Source organism: Trachypithecus francoisi, unplaced genomic scaffold (genome assembly GCF_009764315.1).
Source record: "Trachypithecus francoisi isolate TF-2019V2 unplaced genomic scaffold, Tfra_2.0 Lachesis_group17, whole genome shotgun sequence".
Lineage (NCBI taxonomy): Eukaryota > Metazoa > Chordata > Mammalia > Primates > Cercopithecidae > Trachypithecus > Trachypithecus francoisi.
In genome coordinates this window covers 108,372,653-108,397,639 of record NW_022681462.1, presented here as the reverse complement: position 1 = coordinate 108,397,639, position 24,987 = coordinate 108,372,653, and the positions used below count along the sequence as shown (strand labels likewise).

Here is a 24,987-nt window from a genome sequence, read left to right as displayed (position 1 = left end):
GGGAGATGGGGCAATGTCATCTTTCTGGCTTCTTCCTACTGAGAGGGGTGGTCATGGTGGGACCCTGTATGCAGCCCTGGAGTGGAAGAGGTCCATGTTCCCAGCGGCACTCTCTGTTTCAGGGGCTGAGTGGCAGTGCCTGCTGAAACATAACAGTATGCAACAGCAACACATATAAATAGGCTGTTGCTGTTTTCTTCTGAGGTTTAAGTTATCTAGCCTTCAGTTCACAGGGCTTTATGAAAGCAAAGCTTAGGCTTCAGTGATTTCCAGTCAGGAAAAATGGCGAAAAAGGAAAAAATTGAAAACATTATTTTGGAGACCTGTAGCCAGAAAAATTAGAATTTAATCTAAACTATAGAAAATAATAAAAACTGGAAAACATCAGGCAAGACTAGAATTTAGCAAGAAGTGTACTATAGTTTTTGAAACATAATTTTTATCGCTCCACTTTTGCATTTTTTTTTTTTTTTTTGAGACGGAGTCTCGCTCTGTCACCCAGGCTGGAGTGCAGTGGCCGGATCTCAGCTCACTTCAAGCTCTGCCTCCTGGGTTTATGCCATTCTCCTGCCTCAGCCTCCTGAGTATCTGGGACTACAGGCACCCGCCACCACCCCCGGCTAGTTTTTTTGTATTTTTTTTAGTAGAGATGGGGTTTCACCGTGTTAGCCAAGATGGTCTCCATCTACTGACCTCGTGATCCACCCGTCTCGGCCTGCCAAAGTGCTGGGGCATTTTTATTAAAAGACAAATCATGGTAGGACCAATTTGCTTTATTATACTCAGTCAGATTATTTGTATAAAGTGCAGCAAGAGTAATTATTTTCACATAAGCCTTTTAAATTGACTTTCATGGAACTTTGTTCCGTAGAAGGAATCTGAGATAAGACCTTTTTAAAGCCAAGCCCAGCCATGGATTTGTACCATGAGTTGGGTGAATTCCTCTCCTTTTGAGGTTCCAAGATAACTTGGGGTTCCTGGCCTGTCAGAAAGTGACATTCTTTACTTACCACAGATCGGAAACCCTGGATAGGGACTGTGACAGAATAGGAGGCCATGTTCCCAAGGGCTTTATTGGCTTCATAAGTTAAGTTTGATTCCTAAAAGGAAAGCACACCATTCCAGTCAAAGCCTTGGTAAAATAACCAGTTTTTCCAGTTGTGTTCTGTTACAAAAGAAAACAGATTATTATTGCACTTATGCAAATAACTATATTGCCATAACCTAAGAATACTCACAAATAGTTTCCAAATTCTGGAGAAAATCAAGTAGAGAGAAACAAATATGCTCCAAATTTTGTTCATGGGAGTATACTAAATTGTTAAAAAGCTGTCAATAGCTCAAAAGAAAAGTTTCCTTGACTCTGAAAAGCAAAACAAAGGATTGACAATATTTTAAGCAAAACACCAAAAAGATCACTCTGGTATGCTATTGGTTCAGTTTATGCAGTTAATTACTCTCCTGCTTGATATTAATGAGCATTTTAGCTCTTCAAATTCCTGAACGTTTTTCCTCTATTCTGATGTCACAGTCTCCAAAGTTATCAGAAACCTGCATTCAAGAGCACCTGTTAGAGCTTCATAGCTGATTATAAAACCACCTTCTAAATGTAACATAAAAAAATTTTCTCCTGTGTCTTTGTTATCCCTGTGCTTCTTTTCTCTGTTTGCTTCTTTTGACCCTTATGCTACAAAGGCATTCTTCAAATTTGATATTTGACATTTGTTTTCATTTAATTGTATCACTCTCCCAAGCTGATTGAAAGCCTTGGCTCAAATATGAGCCTGTTAATTAGTTACACTCTTGATGTGAAAAAGGTAAATTATCTGGAGCCGTGTGCAAAGGACTTACCAAGGAGAGAGTGCTTGAGCCGAGACCCAAAAGATGAATAGATGTTTGCCAGGTAGGGAAGGTAATGAGCAAAAGGAGTTGTGTATTTCTAGAACATATCACAGTGCCTGGCCCAGAGGAAGCACTCAAGAGCTATTTCAGAATTGAATGAATGTTCATAGTTATGGTAGCATGAATATTGTGGTTTCTTTAGGGAATTCCAAGAAAATTTATTTCTATTTTAGTTCAAATATGTAGGCAATACATTCTCTTTTTAACGAAATGTCTTAATGCCATATAATTATGATATGCCTAGTCATGTTTCTCTTGGTATTCATCTTGCTTGTGCTTTGCTGAGCTTCTTGAATCAGTGAATTTATCTTTCGACAAATTTGAGAAGCCTTCAACTATTATTTCAAGTATTTGTTTTTCATTCTGTCTCTTCTGTTATGGTGAAACTTCAACTACATGTTAATTATTTAGGAACTTTTGTTATTGTCCGGTAGTCTGTTCACAGTCCTATCTTTTTTTTTCTCTCTACAGGTGTACTTTGTTTTTTGAGTTTCACTTTATTGTGCTTTGCAGACAACGTGGGTTTTTGTTTGTTTGTTTTTACAATTTGTAGGCATGTGGCAATCCCGTATCAAGCAAGTCTATTAGCACTGTTTTCCCAATAGCATGTGGTCACTTCATGTATCTGTATCAGCATTTCTTGGCAATAAAGTATTTTAATTAAGGGATATACATTGTTTTAGACATAATGGTATTGCACACTTAATAGACCATAGGATAATGTAAACATAACATTTATATGCACTTGGAAAAGAGGTGAAAGTTCTCAACTTCCTGAGGAAAAAATGTTGTATGCTGAGGTTGCTAAGATTTATGGTAAGAAATCTTAGCAAACTTTTGTGAAAGGAAAATAAATCTTGGGACCCCAAACTCACTAAGCCAAAGAGAAAAGTCAAGCTGGGAACTGGGTCATGCAAACCTGCCTCCCTTTTGGTTCCTAAATAAGATGGCTACAAAGATTAAAAGCTACATACCTCCCTCACAATTTGCCCACCAGGAATTTCCTTGTCAGCCCCAAGATCTTTATTTTGAAACGTTCTGTGGAGTTTCACCCTGGCAATGTAAGCTGATGCTTATCTTCACAGGCGCGGGGCAAAGGACAGAGCTCGAAGTCATCCCTCTGCTCACCTGAGACAAATGCATATCTGGTTGCTTCTTCTGCCCTGTTGTCTATGTTAGCTCATGTAAAAACGCAGCTTCGCTGGGCCAGATGAAGGCATAAGTGACTATTTCCTCTGCCTCTCTCTCACATGAAAATTGTGTGTTCAGTAAAAGTCTGATCAAAGACTCAAAAAGATGTAACCGTTCTGTCTACCAATACATCAAAAATTACTTCTCTTCTAATATCTGCCCCTTCCCATTTAAATATTGAAGCCCTCAAAATAATCCTTGGAAAAAGACATAGACCTACCTCCCAAGTGCACGTCCTCAACAATGGCAAACAAACCTCCTAAAATGATTGAAAGTTGCCTCAGTTATTTTCATTGATTTACACACTTCTATTCGTGAAATTGTGAAGAAGGAAAAAAAAATTTGTGCTAGTTTTGCTGTCTCACCTCAAACTGCAAAAGTTGTGGCCACAGTGAGAAGTATTACAAGTGCTTAGTTAAGATGAAAAAGGCATTAAATTTGTGGGTGGAAGAGAGGAACAGAAATGTATTTAGTTGGCTCCAGGACTTTGCAGGGTTTCAGGCATTCACTGGTGGTCTCAGAACGCATCCTTCATGAAAACCGGAGGACAATTATATTGACATTGTGTTGTTTCCTGGCTGTTTTATAGATTTCTTCTGCCTGTTCTCTCTCTTGCTGTTTTCCTTTTGGTTTGATGATTTTCTGCAGTGATAAGCTTTGACTGCTTTCTATCTTTTGTGTATCAACTATAGGTTTTTGCATTGTGGTGTGAAAGGAAAATCAATCTTGGGGACCCCAAATCACTAAGTTAAAGGGAAAAGTCAAGCTGGGAACTGCTGAGGGCAAACCTGCCTCTTCTATTCAAAGTCACACCTCTGCTCACTGAGATAGCTGCAGACCTGATTTGCCTCCTTTGGAAAGGCTAATCAGAAACTCAAAAGAATGCAACCTCCCCTATCTGTGACCTAGAAGCAAGCCCCCTTTGAGTCTTCCTGCATTTGCTTCAAGTTGTCCCACCTTTCCACTGAACCAATGTACATCTTACACATACTGATTGATGTCTCATGTCTCCCTAAAATGTATAAAACCAAGCTGTGCCCTGACCACTGTGGGCACATGTCATCAGGACCTCCTGAGGCTGTCATGGGCGTATCCTCAACCTTGGCAAAATAAACTCTAAATTAACTGAGACCTGTCTCAAATTTTCAGGGTTTGCAGTGGTTACCATGAAGCTGATGTATAATATCTTAGTAATAACAGTCTCTTTTAAGCTAATAACAACTTAACTTCAATTGCATGCAAACACTCTTCCTTTTTGCCCCCAACATGTACATTTTCTGTTTTTGTTGCCTCACTTTATGTGAAGCACAGGCACATGCACATCAGTGAAGCTGCAGGGTCTGAGGTGGGCCAGCCCACTGTGGGGCAGTGATTCTTCTGTCCGAGACCTGAGTGCTCGGGAGCGGCAGTGTAGGGCACAGGTCCATCCTGAGGGACATGGGTGGGGCTGGCTCCCAGGGCAGCAGCTCTGGTGTCTGAGGTGTGGTTGTGTGTGGTGTGGCCGTGGAGCTAGGACCTGGAGCATGGGTGTGAGTGGAACAGCTTCAGTTTCAGAGTCCAGGGCACATGTAGGGATCAGGAGGTGGTGGCCTTGGTCCTGGGGTGCCACAATAGTGGCTCCTTCTGGGAGGGGCACAGCAAGAAACATTCAGAGGAAGCAGCGTCTTCCTCTCTGGGGTCTCTGCGTCCGTGACAGTTATTGGTTGCCTCAGTGGCAACAGTTGTCATTGTCCTCTGCAGAGCCAGCCACAGGGACCTCCGTGGCACCCACCATGTAGCTGACACTGGTAGCCTCTGCTCTTCTCTCTTTCAGCCATCTCCAGCAATCTCCATTAAATCCAACCTCCCCAGCAACCCCTTCTCCATGTTTTACTCTACTGCCTTGTTTCGGCTCCTAATCCGAACTTTAAGCCATTTTGATTTGTGCAAAGCTGTCTCACTATTGGTTTTTGGAGAACGGAGGCTGGAGGTGCTTCCTGTTCCACCACATTGCTGACATCACCTGGCTTGGCCTTTTCTTGATAATTTTTTTCCCTAAAGAATGAGTTTATTTTTCTGTTCATATTTTGAGTAATTTGAGGGCAAATCCTGGACATTGTGCCATGGAGACTCTGCGTTCTGCTCTATTTCTTCAGCAAATGCAAACGTGTTCTTACCTGCAATGGACAGTGACTCACATATATCAGTTTACTTCCTTAAACCTGAGCCTGTCCTGCCCACATGTTGCATGTTAGCCAGAGACTGGCAGAGTTTACAACAGAACAAACGAACAAATGCTCGCCTCTCTAATGCTCTCCTCTCCGAGATTCACCTTCACTTCCTAGTGGCTGGTGCCACCTGGGTCTTTCTCAGGCCAGAAAGGCAGTGTGCTTTTCAGTGAAGTTTAAGCAACCTCGAATTATACTATATTCATGGCCTTCCCTCAAGACAAAGCCACAAAAATGGGAAACTTACATTGTGCTGATAACTTCTTTCATATTTTGTTACTCTTCAAAATCTGTTGTCATTTTGAGGCAGGAGAACAGGGCCTGGCGGCAGGGAACATAAGGTCGATCCATGCTGACTTCCTAGAACTAAATCAAATGAAAGCACTTCAGCAATGACAGGAATGTGAATGGCTTTGTAACTTAATCCTCTCCATTCATGCCATTTCTACTGTGTAACTTCACATTCATCCTCTCCATTTACGTAGACCACACACACCAAGTAACATCCTCTCCATTTACAATAGGGCATATTCGGAGTAAATGACTCTGTTACTTCACTTCACTCTCTTCGTTTACATGAAATATTCGCCAAGTAACCAAGTAACTAGATGGGAAACATCTAAAGCATTGCAGCCCCAGAACATTCTGTAAGTGGGGCTCCTGAGCCCCTGTGCTCGCCACTCCCACACCGTGGAGTGTCCTTTCACTCTCAGGAAATCCCTGCTTTTGCTTTCTGCACTTGGTGCATTTTGTCCAATTCTTTGTTCAAGATGCCAAGAACCTGGACACCTACCAGTAACAATTTTTATTCTTCAGACCTTTCAGGTAGCTGCTTTTATATATTATTTTCAGAATTTATAGTTTCTGATTGACTATTCAAAGCTTTCTTTTCCATACCAGAGGTGGAACTATGTAAATAACTTTTCTTTTAAAATAAAATTTTGCATATAATTGCAAAAAATCCAAACAACTTTAATCAAGCACAAAGAAAAACTCACTTAAAATTCCACCACCCTGGATATCCCTGTTAGTTTTGTGAACAGTTTTCTAGACATATCTGTTTGCATGTATATATATATATATATAAAATGTAGCTTTACCCTAATGAGATGTTACTCTGGGTATAGTTGAATATGCCTGAATGTGCTCGCTTTACTCAATAATATGTCAGTAAATTTTCATATACTGAAGAGTGTATGTCTACTAATGTTTGGAAATTGTTTTAAATGGTTTTATTTTCTCTTATTTATGTACAAAGAAAATGAAGGGGCAAAAGCCATAAAAATGTGCCCACACCATGCTTTTTTTTCACTCTTTCATTTTTTTCACAAATATTTGTTGAGAAATTACGGCTTTCCAAGTTACCAGGAATAGAGAAGACACCCTAATGGGGAAATTCAGTCACATAAGAACAACAAAATCATAAGAATTTAATATAATGGTTAGTGATATGTAGAGTGGCTGCAAAATCTTTGTGTGTGATATCGCATCCCAACTCTAGTGAAAGACATTGTCAAACACAGGCACCCCTACGTTTTGTTGGGATAATTCGGCCCCTGGGAGCAGCAGTCAGCTACAGGTGTGGTTCACAGGTAGCGATGGGAAGATTCTAGATAGGAGGCGAACTCTGGGGATATTGGGCAATAAAACTGCAGGATCAGAAAAGCCACAGCCTCTCTTCTGACGTGACCGTGTTACCGGGGGGCCCTTTTGCTCTCAGAGCTCCCGAGATGGTGGTGGGCTGCTTCCAATACGGCCGCAAGCCTTGTGCTCTCTGACCTGGGGTTCTTGACCTCAGGGATTCCAAGGAATGGAACCCTGGGCCACGCGGCAAGTGTTATAGCTCCATTAGAAGCTGTAGGTCACGGAAGAGAACCGTGGAATCCAATGACTAGTGTTCGGCTAGATTAGGATGAACCTGGACACTTAGCCGTGCAGGAACAATGGCTCGGTTAGGACGAACCCAGGCACTTCGCGTGCAGGAACAATGGAGAGCCTCTAGCCTGACCAGGAGCGGCGACGGGCGCCTCGCTGGACCAGGAGCACAGCGGACAACCTGCCGGACCTGGAGGGGTGGAAGTCAGCGGCGGTCTGCAACAGCGGCAAACAGCAGTGGTGGAGGGCGAGCGAAAGCTCAGCTCAAGCCCTAACAAACAGGGACCAGAAGAGAGTGCAGTTGCAAGATTTAATAGAGTGAAAACAGCTCCGGTACAAAGGGAGGGGACCCAGAGACGGGAGCCATTGCCGGCACGAATGCCTGGGCTTATATCCCCATCATTGTCCCTCCCGCTGTGCTCTCAGGTGATAGATGATTGGCTATTTCTTTACCTCTTGTTTTGGCCTAATTAGCATTTTAGTGAGCTCTCTTTACTACCTGATTGGTCAGGTGTGAGCTAAGTTGCAAGCCTCCTGTTTAAAGGTGGATGCGGTCCCCTTCCCAGCTAGGCTCAGGGATTCTTAGGCGGCCTAGGAAATCCAGCTAGTCCTGTCTCTCAACAGGACGCTGGGTTCCTCGCCTTGCAGTTGTGGCTTCCATGGTGTGGCAGGTCATGACATGATTCACCAATTCACCACCCCATCTGAGCTTAAGCACTTGGCCATAGCCATGAGGCTTTGCAGGAGACCAGCCTGTGGAAATCAGTCTTGGACAAGGCAGCTCTTGAAGCTCAAACCTAAACACTTCCAAGAAATGCTCAACAGTGTCCATCAACATGGAAGTTGATGTCCAGAAGGAAAAAGAAAACCTAAAAATTAAGCAGATGATAAGTAAAGCAGATACGTATTTTCCAATTAGATATAGACTCTGCGATCACTGTAGAAAATGGGAAATGTGAGGAATGATGAGTGGCTCTGGGGAAAGGAGTGATGTTGTTACTCATGTTGTCATATGTAGAATAAGTGAGGACGCTTCTTTGAGGAAGTTCAGTTGAGGTGATAGATGAATGATGCAATGGAGGCCGTCATATAAAGAGCGGGGGAAGTGTTGGGGCAGAGTGGGTGTTCTGGAGGGGATACACCATGGCGAGGCGTGGGGAACCTGTGGGGAAACAGTTGCATCAGGGCTGCGATGGTGGTTCCACTGGGGCTGTTGCGGTGCTCACAGGGAGGAGGGTCACCCTCGCGCAGGCCTTCAGGAGAGGAGCCAGCCGGCTTTCTGATGCGCTGGTAGGAAGCACGCAGGAAAGAGGAGTTGAGCATAGGGTGTAGGTTTTTCGATCTGAGCAAGTAGGGCTGCATAGCCCTGTGTGGAAATGGGGAGGGTGAAATGGGGGACAGGCTGAGGCAGGGATCAATGTCGGGGAGTCAAGAATTCTGTTTCAGACTTTTGTACAATGGGATTTTCTTCTTTTATTTGTTTATTTTTATTGCTTGGTCCACGTTGCTTCATGGCGCATTTCCCTACCTATCAGACCCTCAGGAAATGCTGACGGTATGGCAGTTGAGGTAGAAGGAAAAAATTATCATAACCAAATACCCAGAAAACAAATTAAAAATATTTTAGTGAAACAACATTTCAAAAAAGCATTACTTTCTGATAATTCTATAAGAAAAACAAGTTACTGTGTATTGAGTAATCTCATTTTTTAGTTAAGGCACACGTATAATTAATTTAATCGGTTAGCCTGCATGGTGGCTTATGTCTGTAATTACAGGCACTTTGGGAGGCTAAGGTAGGAGGATCATTTAAACTCAGGAGTTCAAGACCAGCCCGGGCAAGTTAGTGAGACCTGGTCTCTACCAGAAATAAAAAAAAAAAAGAAAAAAATTAGCTGAGTGTGGTGGTGCTTGCCTGTAGTCCCAGTTACTCGAGAGGTTGAGGTGAGAGGATCATCTGAGCCCAGGACGTCAAGGCTGTAGTGAGCTGTGATCACACCAGCACTTCAGCCAAAGTGACAGAGTGAGACCCTGCCTCTATTAAAAAAAATTAATTGGTTAAAATAAATCTGAATATATCAAATACCCACTAAATTAGGCAGAGGAGTATAAAAGTTGCAACATAATCTATCTTTAATTTACAAAAAGCCCTTGTCTGGAATAAATGTAATTATGCTAACATAAAGCCAGGCATAATGTTATGTTCTTCCTGTGATTGCTTTTTGACAGAGTAGTCTAGCTGCCTCTGCCTTTGAGATGGAGCAGGAAGAACCTGTGGACTGTGGGATCCCCTCTTCTTGGAGAAGGGGATGAGCATTTCCCGCCGCCTTCCTGACATGCCCGTGGCTGTCTGCCTTGCTCTGCGCCTCCAGACTTCGTGGAAAACATACTCAACCTTTGACTTTCAGGTGAGTGACTTGGAGGAAGCCCAAGCAGGAGACCAGCCTGCAGAGAGGGGGTCTGTGTCACTCTGGCTGCTCTGTGGTTGGGATGTCGGTGGCCCACAGACCCTCTGCTCGCTCCGCGAGTCCCCTTGGGCCCCTTTCCTCTTTCCTGGGGTGTGAGTGTGGTACTCTTCAGGACACTCTTCCCAGTCACCCCATAGGGTGTGCTGCTTCCTTCCTGCAGGAACTCTAACTGGCTCTGTGTAATGATCTTTTACGTGGAGCTTGTACAAGTAACCCCTGGCCCTGATGAGTTTGGGGAACACGAGACTTACCAGTGACAAATAATTCCCAGCAACACTGAAATATCACAAGCTTCTGTCTCCGCTTCCCACTCCACGCCACCCTCTGCTGTGCTTAGTCTGGTTCGTGTTTTGCATTCACATCATTGCTATTGTTGTTTTTTTCTCCTGTTCCTCTGGACTCCTTTTTGTTGCCCAGCACTAACAATAGTAAAACCTATGTTCTAAAATCATAAAACTGCAGTGGAGAGCAAAGACAAAAACAAATTGTTTTAAGTTAGAGTTGTAACACTACATAATTTACTACCTCAGAAGGATGGGATGAGAATTCTGGTCAAATGAAATTCCTCTGGTCTATAAATCTGCTATTTCTACTTAGTACTTTGACTTTCCAAAATGTTTAACAAACAGGACTTTGGGGGACTACATGTTTTTCACAAACCTGTTATGGGATATATTAGTTACAGTTTTTGGCTACTCAAGAAAGTAAGTCAAAATTTGATTTGTGCAAGAATAAGAGACTTGGGTTTTTTTTAAATGATAAATGAAAAGAAAATTTGGAAGAGACTGTGTTTGCTCACAGATTCCGCCACCTTGGGAATCCTAACCCCACTGAAAAATCTAGATGGGATGATGAATTGTTTTCCATATTTTGATGCATTTCAGAACGATTATTTTTTATTTTTAGTTTTATCTCCACAAATATGACTGATGATATTGCATATTACAATAAAAATTTGAAAAAAGCTATGTATCTGCAGGTTAAATTTGTATTTCTGTTGTTTAAATCTGATTTCACTACATTTTCTCCCAGTGAAATGGATGCTTGTTAATGCAGTAAAATATCTGACTTTTCAGGAGCATAAAACAGCAGCTCTTCTTCCTGGGGATGGGGCAGTGGCCACCGCAAGGTGTGGAGGGCTTTCCTGTGGAAGCATCACGTGGACTCATCATCTGTGGCTCCAGTGGAGAAACCTGGAGTCAATGGATGCATGCTGGAGGGAGACCAACTTCAGCTTCATGTGAGGAAACATTTCTAATAATTAGGTTAGCAGAGTTACAAACAGCCTTGAAAGGCTGTACTTTTACTGCCTCTGAAATTTCTTCAGGAAAGCCTGAGTTGTATGCTGCAAATGAGAAGCTTAACTTGGTAACCTCAAGCAAGGACTGAATTAAGTTCCAGTGACGTATCACTGATCTTCATATAGATCAATGGAACAGAACAGAGGCCTCAGAAATAACACCACACATCTGCAACCATCCAATCTTTGACAAACCCAACAAAAACAACCAATGGGGAAAGGATTCCCTAGGTAATAAATGGTGCTGTGAAAACTGGCGAGCCATGTGCAGAAAACTGAAACTGGAGCCCTTCCTTATACCTTATATAAAAATTAACTCAAGATGTATTAAAAACTTAAATGTAAGACCTAAAACCATAAAACACCTAGAAGAAAACCTAAACAATACCATTCAGGACATAGGCATGACCAAAGACTTCATGACTAAAACACCAAAAGCAATGGCAACAAAAGCCAAAATTGACCAATGGGATCTAATTAAACTAAAGAGTTTCTGCACAGCAAAAGAAACTATCATCAGCATGAACAGGCAACCTACAGAAGGAGAGAAAATTTTTGCAATCTATCTATCTGACAAAAGGCTAATATCTAGAATTTACAAGGAACTTAAACAAATATACAAGAAAAAAAACAAACCCCCCCATCAAAAAGTGGGCAAAGGATATGAACAGATACTTCTCAAAAGAAGACATTTATGCGGCCAAAAAACATATGAAAAAAAGCTCATCATTACTGGTCATTAGAGAAATGCAAATCAAAACCACAACGAGATACCATCTCATGCCAGTTAGAATGGCGATCATTAAAAAGTCAGGAAACAACAGATGCTGGAGAGGATGTGGAGAAATAGGAACACTTTTACACTGTTGGGAGTTTAGATTAGTTAAACCATTGTGGAAGTCAGTGTGGCGATTCCTCAAGGATCTAGAACCAGAAATACCATTTGACCCAGCCATCCCATTACTGGGTACATACCCGGAGGATTATAAATCATTCTACTATAAAGACACATGCACACGTATGTTTATTGAAACACTATTCACAATAGTAAAGACTTGGAACCAACCCAAATGCCCATCAATGATAGACTGGATAGAGCAAATGTGGCACATATACACCATGGAATACTATGCAGCCATAAAAAAGGATGAGTTCATGTCCTTTCAGGGACATGGATGAAACTAGAAACCATCATTCTCAGCAAACTAACACAGGAACAGAAAACCAAACACCGGCTGGGCATGGTGGCTCACGCCTGTAATCCCAGCACTTTGGGAGGCCAAGGTGGGCGGATCATGAGGTCAGGAGATCGAGACCATCCTGGCTAACATGGTGAAACCCTATCTCTACTAAAAATACAAAAAATTAGCCGGGCGTGGTGGTGGGCCCCTGTTGTCCCAGCTACTCGAGAGGCTGAGGCAGGAGAATGGCATGAATCCGGGAGGCGGAACTTGCAGTGAGCTGAGACTGTGCCACTGCACTCCAGCCTAGACGACAGAGCGAGACTCCGTCTCAAAAGAAAAGAGAAAAAGAAAAAGAAAAAGAAAACCAAACACCACATGTTCTAACTCATAAGTGGGAGCTGAACAATGAGAACATGTGGAAACAAGGAGGGGAACATCACATGCTAGGGCCTGTTGGGGGTTGGGGGCCTAGGGGATAACATTAGGAGAAATACCTAATGTAGGTGACAGGTTGATGGGTGCAAACCACCATGGCACGTGTATACCTGTGTAACAAACCTGCATGTTCTGCACATATATCCCAGAACTTAAAGTATAATAATAATAAAAAGAAATATAAAACTCACAGGATGTTTGTGACAGTAGCTATTACACTGATGTTGACAGCACATGGTTGACTACGTGGAGACTCCGAGTGAAATTTCTTGCAGTTCTCAGTGCCAGGAAAATCTGTATTTCTGGATAAAAATTCAAAAATTTTAGAAAGCCGTTCAGGTTTTACAGTCTAGAGGTCTAACACTGCGAATCTTTTCCAACTTTAAGGTTTAATGATTTACTTAAATCTAAAAATAGTAGGTTGCAGATGTATTTAAACAGTGTGCCTAAGTAGTATGTTTATATATTAAGATTAAAATAATCTTCTAAAGTTTACTAATTCTAATATAGACTTTATTGTTTCATGTAGATATACCTTTCTGATTCCCAGGATAATTTAAACAATTAATTCAAAGCAACTATTAACTTAGTTCTAGATTGTGATATCTATTTATGCATTTGAAGCTTTAGATAATGTATTTCAAATTAGAAACGTGCTGAGCATGGGAAGTTGTGACTTAGAGCCTCGGGTAAGTTTTTTTCATGTGAACACACCGCTTCCAGTTGCTGTTATGCCCAGAGCAGACAGTTAATAAATGCCCTTGGAACTGAATGAGTGATTAACTGCGAGTATCACAATACATCTTCTTAGTGGGCATGATAATTAGATGTATCTAGTATTTGCTGTGACCTAAGAAAGGAATTTTTTCGTTAAATGTTTAATGTCTCATCCTGTTCATACAGCTGGAGTTACTGATTCAGTCTGATGTGAATTCAGTTTTACAAAAGACCCGTCACTATAACCTGCACTCATGCTTCCTGTAGTAGTGGAACTTCCAACTTGTAGGCAAAATACATATCCTTCATGTTCTTAAAAAAAACACAATAAATCTCCCTTTATTCATAATAAACACAGAATTAGGTCTTCTATTAAACCGAACAACAGGACTCGCGGGGCGTGACCACACACACTATATCACGAATTGCCCGAGTGTCTGGAAAGGTCCGTGGGCCGTTTCATCCACGCTGTGCCACGGGCCAACCACGAGGGCGGTCGGTGACTCACGCGTGGGCCACCCAGGGCATGGGGTGCTGAGGCTGTCAAAGAGCAAGACCAGGCTGCCTCGAAACTCAGGCCTCTGCTAAGTGTCCCAACTCGGGCAAGATGCTAAAGACTTCAGAGCAAGTTTCCTTTTTTATAATTGGGTTATAACACTCGCCCTGTCAGGTTCTCCTGTGTGTTGACAAGGCCGGCACGTGATACACCAGGGGCAGAGCTGGACGGAAACCTTCTTCCTCAGACATCAGGGTCCTCATGAGCATCAACAAAATAAGGCGAGCAGGAGAGCGGGGGGGGTGGGGGGGGGGGGGGAGGGGGACTGGAGGGGGGAGGGGGAGCAGGGGAGCGGGGGAGAGGGGGAGGGGGAGCAGGAGAGCAGGGGAGTGGGGGGAGCAGGGAGAGGGGGAGGGGGAGGGGGAGCAGGGGAGCAGGGGAGCAGGGGGAGCTGGGGAGTGGGGGGAGGGGGAGGGGGAGCAGGGGAGCGGGGGGAGCAGGGGAGCGGGGGGGAGCAGGGGAGCGGGGGAGAGGGGGAGGGGGAGGGGGAGCAGGGGAGCAGGGGAGCAGGGGGAGCTGGGGAGTGGGGGGAGGGGGAGGGGGAGCAGGGGAGCGGGGGGGAGCAGGGGAGCAGGGGAGCAGGGGAGCCGGGGAGAGGGGGAGGGGGAGGGGGAGCAGGGGAGCAGGGGGAGCTGGGGAGTGGGGGGAGGGGGAGGGGGAGCAGGGGAGGGGGGAGGGGGAGGGGGAGCAGGGGAGCAGGGGGAGCTGGGGAGTGGGGGGAGGGGGAGGGGGAGCAGGGGAGCGGGGGGAGGGGAAGGGGAGAACAGGGGAGTGGGGGTAGCAGGGGGAGGGGGAGGGGGAGGGGGGAGAGCAGGGGAGTGGGGGTAGCAGGGGAGCAGGGGAGGGGGGAGGGGGAGGGGGAGCAGGGGAGCAGGGGGAGCTGGGGAGTGGGGGGAGGGGGAGGGGGAGCAGGGGAGGGGGGAGGGGAAGGGGAGAACAGGGGAGTGGGGTGGGTAGCAGGGGGAGGGGGGAGGGGAGAGCAGGGGAGTGGGGGGGGGGAGGGGAGAGCAGGGGAGTGGGGGAAGTGGGGGGGAGGGGGGAGCAGGGGAGCAGGAGAGCTGGGGGAGGGGGAGGGGGAGGGGGAGGGGGGAAGGGGAACAGGAGAGCAGGGGAGTGGGGGAAGTGGGGGGGAGGGGGGGGGGGAGGGAGGAGCAGGGGAGGTGGGGGGGGGGAGGGGAGAACAGACTGTAAGTGCCACCAGGCTCTCCCCTGAAATCTCGCAATGGGAAAATAGAGACTGTCAATTCTGCTTTGAGAAAGGGGAGAATCAGATCTAATGTTGAAAGGCCACGTCCTCATTCATAAACATCTTCTTTTACAAATTCCACAGGTTTAGTTACTTTGGGATTAATATGGGCCTAGTTTAAAGTGCATTTATTAATTTAGCATGAATTGTTCAAATTCATTTTGGATCCTGAGCCGACATCCAGCAATGCTGAGTGTGCGCCTGTGTGAGTCACCAGCCCTGATGAGCCTCAGGTTATTGTAGTCATAAAATGAAGGGGCTTAGGCTTGTTCCAATTTTTTAAAAACCATTTTTAACTGTAAAACCTTTTTTCTTGTTACATAAAAATGTACAAGAAAAACCCAAACATTACAAATGATAAATTATCATTCTATTAATATAAATATTTTTGTGAGTTCAATTTATATGACTTAGTTATTATAAAAGAAATAAGCAATATGAGGTAGACATTACCATACTTTCCTATTTCGTTTTGTTCATATGCTATTGATAAATCTTTATGTATGCAGAAAACTAGTTTCAAAGAATAATAATTTTTAAAATTCTTGACTTGTAATTTCAGGGACTTTAAAAAAATTCCTGCAACTGCTTTTTAAAGGTTCTAGAACATTGTCTACGTCTTACAGCGAAATAACTACACAGAGCTAACTGCTCTCACATTCTGTACTATAAATATGGAAGTCAGAAAGAAACAGACACAATCATAAAAACATGTGAACAAACGGGCCGTGGTTTACATTTAACTGCATCTGGCAATGCACATGGGTTACAGTAGTTTTTTGTGTGTAATTATACATGAGTGGACTGTTGAAAAAATAAAAATTGTCTACAATCTCTATTCAGTGGTCTATTTGCACAAATGGTGAACATATTCATAGAGATAGTGGGAGAAATGTATTTCGTGGCTTACAAGAAGACAGGTTAAGCTGGGACACTGAATTGTTTCATTAATGCTACATTTTATAATGCGCTTGTATGGGCAAGGTATTTAAATGTATTATTACAACCTTTAAATGCTCAATGTTACAGATGGAACTACTAGAGAAAGTACTAACTGATATCTTCTTTGTGTGTGTTTTGGACGCACCAGGAAATAATAAAGTAACCCTTTTCCCTTTTCCCATCTATTTCCTGAAGGCCAAGCTGTGCTTTTGCAGATTAGGCCTCTGTGTAAAACACACACACACACACACACACACACACACACGCAATATAGCCCTTAGGGTTTTAAAGGAGGAAAAGAGCACTTGCGTGGATAACTCTCACCTAGGTATTTTCAGGGGAGATCTAAATTCATCTGAGGGGTTCAGCTGGACTAGCCAATGGAAAAGCAAAATGAAGATACTGGGGAGATATTCCCAGAACAGTAGCGTTCCTAATGGGCCAGGCCCTAGTCACATGCAATTCCCCAGATGTGGTTGGTGTGGCCAAGGTTCCGGCATGTGACGGCTGCCTTCCTGGCACTTCTTGTGCTGTGAGGAGCATCCCCTCCCCAGTGCCAGGGGCAGTGGTCCTCTCACCCCCTTCAGAATAAAGGGCCAGCAGTCGGCAGTCACAGGAAACGTAGTGAGACAGGAAGGTGAGGAGCATGAAGTGCCACCATACCCACCTCCAGTGTCTGGCACAGAATATGACGGGGAACCTCTGTGAACTGGAATCTTCCACATCTCAATACATGTGAGTGTCTGCTAGGTATAATTTGACTTATAAAAAGAAAGAAATATGACCTTCTTGCATCTAAATATTGTAGAAGACTTAATGATTGTAATCTGGATGTTTTACATTCTGAGATGCTATTAAATCAATATTCATCACAAATGTATTGATAATTTTTAGGAGAACAGATCTCATCATATTAAATGAAGTGTATCAATTATAAGATGCATGCTAATTCCAGAAAAAGCAAAACATGAAAAAAATCTGTCTTAGAATGGAAAAATGCAGTAGTTAAACTATTTTTAACTAGAATTTAAGTGCAACATTTTAGGATATGAAGCCCTCAACTCATTTTGAAAACTACTGACTTAGATGACCTCAGCGATAGAAAACCTCTAAAAGATCATGAATCTAAGCAGATAATGTTCTGTGCCTTTGCCTGACAGTCTGTCTGAAAGTGGCGCAGTTTTTACAGAAGAGGAATAACGTGTCTCGAACTGGGAACCCTTCACGGGCCACCATTCAGGTGGTGCTTCACTGTGGAGTTTTGGTCAGCAGGGGGCTCCAGGGGACTGCTGGGGAAGACCAGGACATGGAAGAGGGCCTAGAGCCAGGGTTACCAGGGAGAAAGTGGACCCATTTTGCCAGGCAGCTGAGGACCATGCCATACAGGATCCTCTCAAAACCACTGGCATACTAGGCGGGAATAAAGGATAAGAGAAATTAATGTGTGCTTAGCATGTGAGAGCCGACATTCACAGTCACCCTGAGCAAAGAAATTCATACAGAAGGACAAAGTGCACGTTGTGAGACAAAGAACACTCAATTATAAGATAGAAAACCTCGGTTCTGGGAAATTCCTGAACCTGTTTGCCCATCTACGAAAGAGTGATAGTGATACTACCTTCTCCACTTTTTCTTGTAACAGAACTGCCCATTTCTTTCTTGCCCACAGCTAAGTGTTTAATAGGAATAATTGGCAAATATAAGGTCATTTCTCTTACACAAAATGTTCAAGAAAACTGAGAAAGATTTAAAAATTCCCAAATGAATGATCTGGGAATGCCTACACCCCACCTCTCAGGTAACCAGTGAGTAGAACACCAGCAACCAACAAGCAAGCACCTGCCTGCCAGAGAGGAGAGGAGACGTTTTCCTCCAGAGAAAGCAAACCTTCTAGACCAAAGACATCACTTACTAACACGTGGAAACCCTATCAACTCCCGGAAAAAAAACCTCTAGACGAGCCTTTTACTAAGGATAACAGACTCCTTTCTCCTTCCTCCTGTGTCACTATTAAATGTGAACAATGAAGAATCACCAGACATTTAAGGGAAACCAATCCCAGTGGGAAGAAGACCAAACTGGCAGGTGGAGTGATTGTTGAGAAACTCACGTGGTAGCAAAATAAGAAATAAGAGTTTTATACCATCATTCACTTAGTGGTAGTGTCTGGGGTTTCACTATACAAATACATCGCGTTGAGATATATATATATATATGTATAGTTTTTTTTGTTGTTGTTGTTGTTTTTGCAGAGTCTCACTCTGTTGCCCAGGCTGGAGTGCAGTGGTGCGATCTTGGCTCACTGCAACCTCCGTCTCCCAAGTTCAAGTGATTCTCCTGCCAACTTTTGTATTTTAAGTAGAGACGGGGTTTTGCCATGTTGACCAGGCATGTCTCGAACTCCTGACCTCAGGTGATCTGCCCACCTTGACCTCCCAAAGTGCTGGGATTATACCCGTGAGCCACCATACCCAGCCTGACATAGTTTTAACCTTTAGAAGAAACCACAGGAAGCTACCATTCGAATAGATCAAACATCAGCAATATATTAAAATATCAGTGATTTCACTTGCTCAAGATTATTTTTTAAAAATAAAAAGAGAACAGAATTGATTTAATTTCTAGGCCAGCAATCAAAGAAAAAGCAAGGAATGGAGGATTTTACAATTATATAGTAATAGCAAGATCTTGCATTTCTATTGAGCTTTAAAGATTACAAAACACATCAATATGCATCGCCTTGTTTGACCTTTAAACAACCCTATAACTGTAATTAATATATCTAAAAGTTAACTATTGAGAAATCCAGGAAGAAATAAATGAAGCCTAAACACAGCTTTAATTTGGCAAGTAATGGGTGGAGAAGGGATCGGAAGCCGGGCTGACTGACCCCACGTCCTCTACTTCCATGATGTAAAAGAAGTCAGCCTGGACAAAACCTTGGGAAGGACCTGAGAGAGAGGCAGTGGGAAAAGAGCAGAGTCAAGGATGATCTATAAACAGAGGTAAAAGAAGGAACATCTTAAATACAAAAACATGTGTCCACAGAGCTGGGAGTTGTATGAAGCCATGTAATTAGAGAACATCATGTTGACAGCAGACTCTTGACCTAGAGGAAAACGTTCACGACACTGACTTCAAGAAGGATAAACTTGAAGGATTCCAGATGTGAGGCAGTCAAACCCTCACTTGGAAGCACTGTACAAATGTTCATGTTAAGAACTGAAATGAATTTATACCCACATAAAACTATATGTATGGAAAGGCTTACTTTGTAAGATGTTTCTGGACACTACAGTAGCAGCTGTGCCGCACACACACAACACAAACACAGGCCAGCCTGTCACCTGGGCAGCTGGAGGGTTAGCCTGGACAGGGTGATGACAGTCTCCCCTGAACCCCTTCCTTCTCATGTGTGACTGAATCCTGTTCACATGCTACAAGGACCATGCGCTTGTGAAATCCAACTCAGCTCCCTTTAGAACCAAAGGATGCCTCTGTGACACATGCAGAAATGACTTCCTTTTCATTTTCGTTCAGTTTGCAGGAAGAGAACAGCTGCAAGAGAGAGAAAGAAAATGTACACAGTGACTCGGTGGAGACGGCACCTGAAGAGCAACCCTCATGTTTAGCTCCCCAGTTTGTAAACATTCATGCGGTGATTAAAGATATTCCCAAAAACCAGAAAACACAATTGAGTCAGCTTCTGTTAGTGAGCTTCACGCTGCAACCCAGAGGCCAGATGTCCCTGGAAAATATCAGAGACATAACACATCACGGCCTCTGTTTACGCAGCTTACTGAAGTTTACACGGAATCCCGGTGCCCTCCCTGCGTTTCAGCCTTCTATGCAAATGACAGAGACTCTTCACTAGAGAAGGAGCAGTAGATTCTCGTGCAGTTCCTTGAGTCAACACCTGCATTGTCTCACTCCCCATGTTGACAGCTGCAGAGGGCTTTCCATTCTCTGCCCCTACTGCCTCCAGAAACACCAGTTTTACACTGCCAGAGCTAATGTTAACACCTCCTAGAATAAAGGGGGAGTCAGCACCAAGCGTCAGTTCTGGTTCAGACTCTGGAGTGAGGGTGTTACTCTTCTTGCATGTAATGCAGTGACTCCACATTGACCAGTGGCTTGGTCAAAAAAGACAAAATTTCTAGGGAATTAGCGTTATTTTTAGATATCATAACCGTGGCTTTATTGACACCTTATATTAAACGGATCTCACTTGCCAAATGCCACAGGATGCCGACAGACAGGCTCCGAGGGTTCTTGTGAGGCGGAACTGTCATATAAGCAAAACCATGAGACAGAGAACACTGCCCATGTCCAACACAGCATAGCCACCCTGAAAGCCTCAGCGTGTAAACTTTCGTGGCACCACCCTTTCTTTTAGAAATGTGTTTAGATTTTATAGACTTTGGCTAGATTTTGTTATGTAAGCTTTATGTACTGAAAGGTCTTAATTAAAGATTTTTAAATGTTGAGTGAAATGTTCACCAGTATAGTTTGTAATATATATATAACAAACCTGTCATATAATTTATTTTCTTTAAAAACAAGGCCCTTATACAAATTGCCCATGGAACTTTTATTTAGAATTTAAGGTCATTTGGGGCTTAGTGCCATGTAAACAAAATTCTCCCCATTGCTCGGGTCCCCTTGGGGTGCTGCATTCCTGCAGGCCGCGATCATGCCAGGCTTTGTCAGCGATTGGAAAAACAGATCCTTCTCCATCTGGGAGCTCAAATGCCTCGGGTTATGCTAGATCAAGTTTTCATGACTGAGTCACACATTCCTAAATTCAGTGTATCACAGAAAAGCAGACATACCTTTAACTCTAACAACAGTCTAACCTGACAAAGATCTCAAATACTTCTTTGCAATAAAAATTGTGAAAAGGCTATCTTGCTAGAGATCGCTGACTCATAGAAGAAAGTGAAGGCTGGGCACAGTGGCTCACGCCTGTAATCCCAGCACTTTGGGAGGTTGAGGCAGGTGGATCACTTGATGTCAGAAGTTCGAGAGCAGCCTGGGAAACACAGTGGAACCCTGTCTTTACTAAAACTACAAAAGTTATCTGGGCGTCGTGGTGCTTGCCTGTAGTACCAGCTACTTGGGAGGCTCAAGCAGAATTGCTTGAACCTGGGAGGTGGAGGTTGTGGTGAGCCAAGATTGAGCCATCGCATTCCAGCCTGGGTGACAGAGTGAGACTCTTTCTCAAAAAAAAAAAAAAAGAAAAGAAAAAAAAGCCAAATAAATAAGAGATAGAAGAAAGTGAAGAATCTTAGTGACTACAGCATTTAGAAACAGAATTTCCTTCAGGGAGGAACAGGGCGCTGAGTATAAAAAGCAGCAGCGGAAAAAAATCGCACAAACCCCTTTTCCATGCACTAGGTCTCAGGGTGTAACTTTTATGAACTTTAATTTCCTTCTAGTTGAATAAAGATCACAATATCTACTTGATGTGTTGCCTTGTACTTTGTGTATAAAGAGCCTAGAATGACGATTGACCCAAAAAAGGAGTCAGTATTTTGATCCATTCACTCTTGAGTGCTGGGCTCCTCAGGGCATAGGCAGGAGGCACAGCTGGAAAGCCACCAGTGGGTGCACAGGTGCCGCTGGAGAGCAGAGTGAAGGAGGAAATAGGCCAGGTGCTAAGGAACATGCAAGTTCAGCTGGAGGACAGAGTGCAAGAGGGAATAGGCCAGGTGCTAAGGAAAACACAGGGCAGCTGAGGGACAGAGTGAAGGAGGGAATAGGACAGGTGCTAAGCATAACACAGGTGCAGCTAGAAAGCAGAGTGCACAAGGAAACTAGACGAGATGCTACAGGAGCACACTGAGATAGGTCCTGAGGGGCCACTGAACCATACTTATCACTACATTTCAGAGTTCTTTCTTCTCATGCATCTATTTAAAAGGTGATCATTTGTGCACACGTTCTATTCTGCAGTGCAGCCATTTTAAGTATTCCTGACTAAATTGAGAGCAATTTAAGAACAGATGTCTTCTTGCACACACATGTTTATAGCAGCAAAATTCACAATTACAAAAATATGGAGCCAGCTTAAATGCCCATCAACCGAGTGAATAAATAAAATGTTACACACACACACACACACACACCATGACATACTACTCAGCCACAAAAAGTAAAAAAAAAAAAATGGCATTCACAGCAACCTGGATGGAGTTTCAGACCATTGTTCTAAGTGAAGTAACTCAGAAATTAAAAAGCAAATCCTGTATGTTCTTACTTATAGGTGGGACCTAAGCTATGAGGATTTGAAGGCATAAGAATGATAAATGGACTTTGGGGACTTAGGGGGAAAGGTGAGAGGGGGTGAGGGATAAAAGACATTGGGTGCAGTGTACACTGCTTGGGTGATGGGTGCACCAAAATCTCAGAAACCATCACTAAAGAACTTACGCATGTAACCAAAAACCACCTGTTCCCCACAACTATTGAAATAAAATAAAATAAAATAAAAATAACAGATATATTATTCCTTTGGTAGTCCCCAGGGCCTAGCTCAAGAATTTACTAAATGTTTGTCAAATATAAGAATAAATGGAACAACTGAGTAAACACAGCTCATACAGAGACGTCTGGTCATTTCAGAAGTGTTAAGGTTCAGAGCAGTGGTCCCTGTGCCGGTCCTGGGGTGTGGCATTTTCGGGGAGGCATTGCCATCTCAAGCCTCCTTGCTCGTGGTGCATGTTCTAACCCTCACACAGCACAGGCTTGTCTTTAAAAACATCAAGGTGAAATAAGCCACATATTAATCTAGGTGGGCAATTAGAGAACCCACATAATTTAGTCATATAATAGTGAACTTCTGCTGCATATTTAAAGGAAAATAGATAACAGACCCCTTTTTTAACCAAAAAAACTGTGAAAATTATTCCACTATTTCTGAATACTCACTGCTTCCCATTGGAGAAGATGTAACATAAATTACCACCCCATCTTGAGAAACAATTGTTTTCCTTTTTTAGACCTGAAAATTTGGACCTGAAATGATTAACCTGCAACTATAGATTTAAATAGAGTCCTCTGAAGCTCTCTATGTCTATTTCTTCATTTTCTTTTCTGCCTGCTTTGAATATGCTATACAATTATTAAGCTCCTGGTGTTGAGATAAAGCTCACTACAGTACTACTAATTCAAGGTTATTTGGATTTTTAAATACAGTTATCCAGTCCTGTTCGTTTTCCCTTTTTCCTATTCTTGGCTTTTCATAATGCTTAACTCTCATGATTTACTTAGAGAACTCCAGGAACCGGCCTTAAAAAATTAAGCATAGAACCAAGGTTGCAGACTACACTGCCCTGGGAAGAATTCTGAGCAGTGAGTTCATATTCCTGTCGCAATCAAGCTGATGCCAGACAGACCATCAGATGGCCGTTGCTCAAGACAGTCAGGGAGACCACACACTGACCCACAAATAGTCAAGTCCTGCACATGATTTCTCCACATCCTCCCCCCATAAAAACTTTCCAGGCAGCCTGAGAAACTTGAGATGGTCTTTGCAACACTAGTCCGCCATCTTCTCAGATTGTCAGCTTCTGGGTAAACCCACTTTTCTTCCCATCAACTCTTTGTCTCTTGAGTTTGGTTTTCAAGCAGCAAGCAGCCAAACCTGGGTTCAATGACAAGTTATGGCACCCAGCATGGCGCTGAGCACCTCAGGTGATCTAGCCTGCCTAGTTTCCAGTGGGTGGAGAAGTTGCCCTCAGCAGCATGTCAGAACTTACCCATGCATGCTACTGGGCAGAGTAACAACTTGCTCAAGAGTGCCAGCTGATCACGGCTATCTGACCCTGTGGCTGAGGCCAAGATTCCAGGAACATCCCAGCAGCTACCAAGAACTCTTTTTCTTGGATATTTTCCCTTCTCAGCCTTACGTGGCATCAGCTGCCTGCAACTCCCAGCTGGTGCAAGAAAAAGCGGTATCTGAGGAATCGATGGCTTCGAGACTGGGTAAGTCAAGCTAATGTGCACGTTAGGACTCTATCTCTGACACTGGGGCTTTAGTGCCATTTGGACCTAGCACAGGTCATTTGTGGTACCCGATTGTGTGAGATAATATTCTAAAAACATCTCTCCTGTCTCCCTTTATGAGAATTAGTTTGGGAGTTCTCCATTTGTGTCAGTTTCCATGTGTTTGTTATTTAATGATTTAAAAATATGGGCAAATTCAAAGGCATGCCAGGTTTTTTCTTTTTGCACATTTTTTTTTTTTTTTTTTTTTTGAGACGGAGTCTCGCTCTGTTGCCCAGGCTGGAGTGCAGTGGCCGGATCTCAGCTCACTACAAGCTCTGCCTCCCGGGTTTACGCCATTCTCCTGCCTCAACCTCCCGAGTAGCTGGGACTACAGGCGCCCGCCACCTCGCCCGGCTAGTTTTTTGTATTTTTTAGTAGAGACGGGGTTTCACCGTGTTAGCCAGGATGGTCTCGATCTCCTGACCTCGTGATCCACCTGTCTCGGCCTCCCAAAGTGCTGGGATTACAGGCTTGAGCCACTACGCCCGGCCTGCACATGTTTTAAAACTAATGGGCAAATCACAGTAAGAAAAATTTAGACCTGAAATGATTAACCTGCAACTATAGAGTTAAATAGAGTCCTCTGAAGCTATGTCTATTTCTTCATTTTCTTTTCTGCCTGCGTTGAATACGCTACGTAGTTAACAAGCTCCTGGTGTTGAGATAAAGCTCACTACAGTACTACTAATTCAAGGTTATTTGGATTTTTAAATACAGTTATCCAGTTCAAGCTAAAAGGCAAACATTAAAAGTTCATTTAAAACAGAAAAGAAGAGTTTAAAAGATTTTTAAAAAATTGAACTGCCGGCCGGGCGCGGTGGCTCAAGCCTGTAATCCCAGCACTTTGGGAGGCCGAGACGGGCGGATCACGAGGTCAGGAGATCGAGACCATCCTGGCTAACACGGTGAAACCCC

The 24,987-nt window shown here is 43.5% G+C and overlaps 1 long non-coding RNA gene across 1 annotated transcript; it reads left to right on the top strand.

Moving 5' to 3' along the window:
* Positions 1–1,060: 1,060 nt before the first annotated feature.
* LOC117062812 lies at positions 1,061–24,458 on the top strand. Its single transcript, XR_004428607.1, has 3 exons — positions 1,061–1,157; positions 6,332–6,335; positions 24,431–24,458. It is a non-coding gene; the product is annotated as an uncharacterized LOC117062812 (long non-coding RNA).
* The last annotated feature ends 529 nt before the right edge of the window (positions 24,459–24,987 follow it).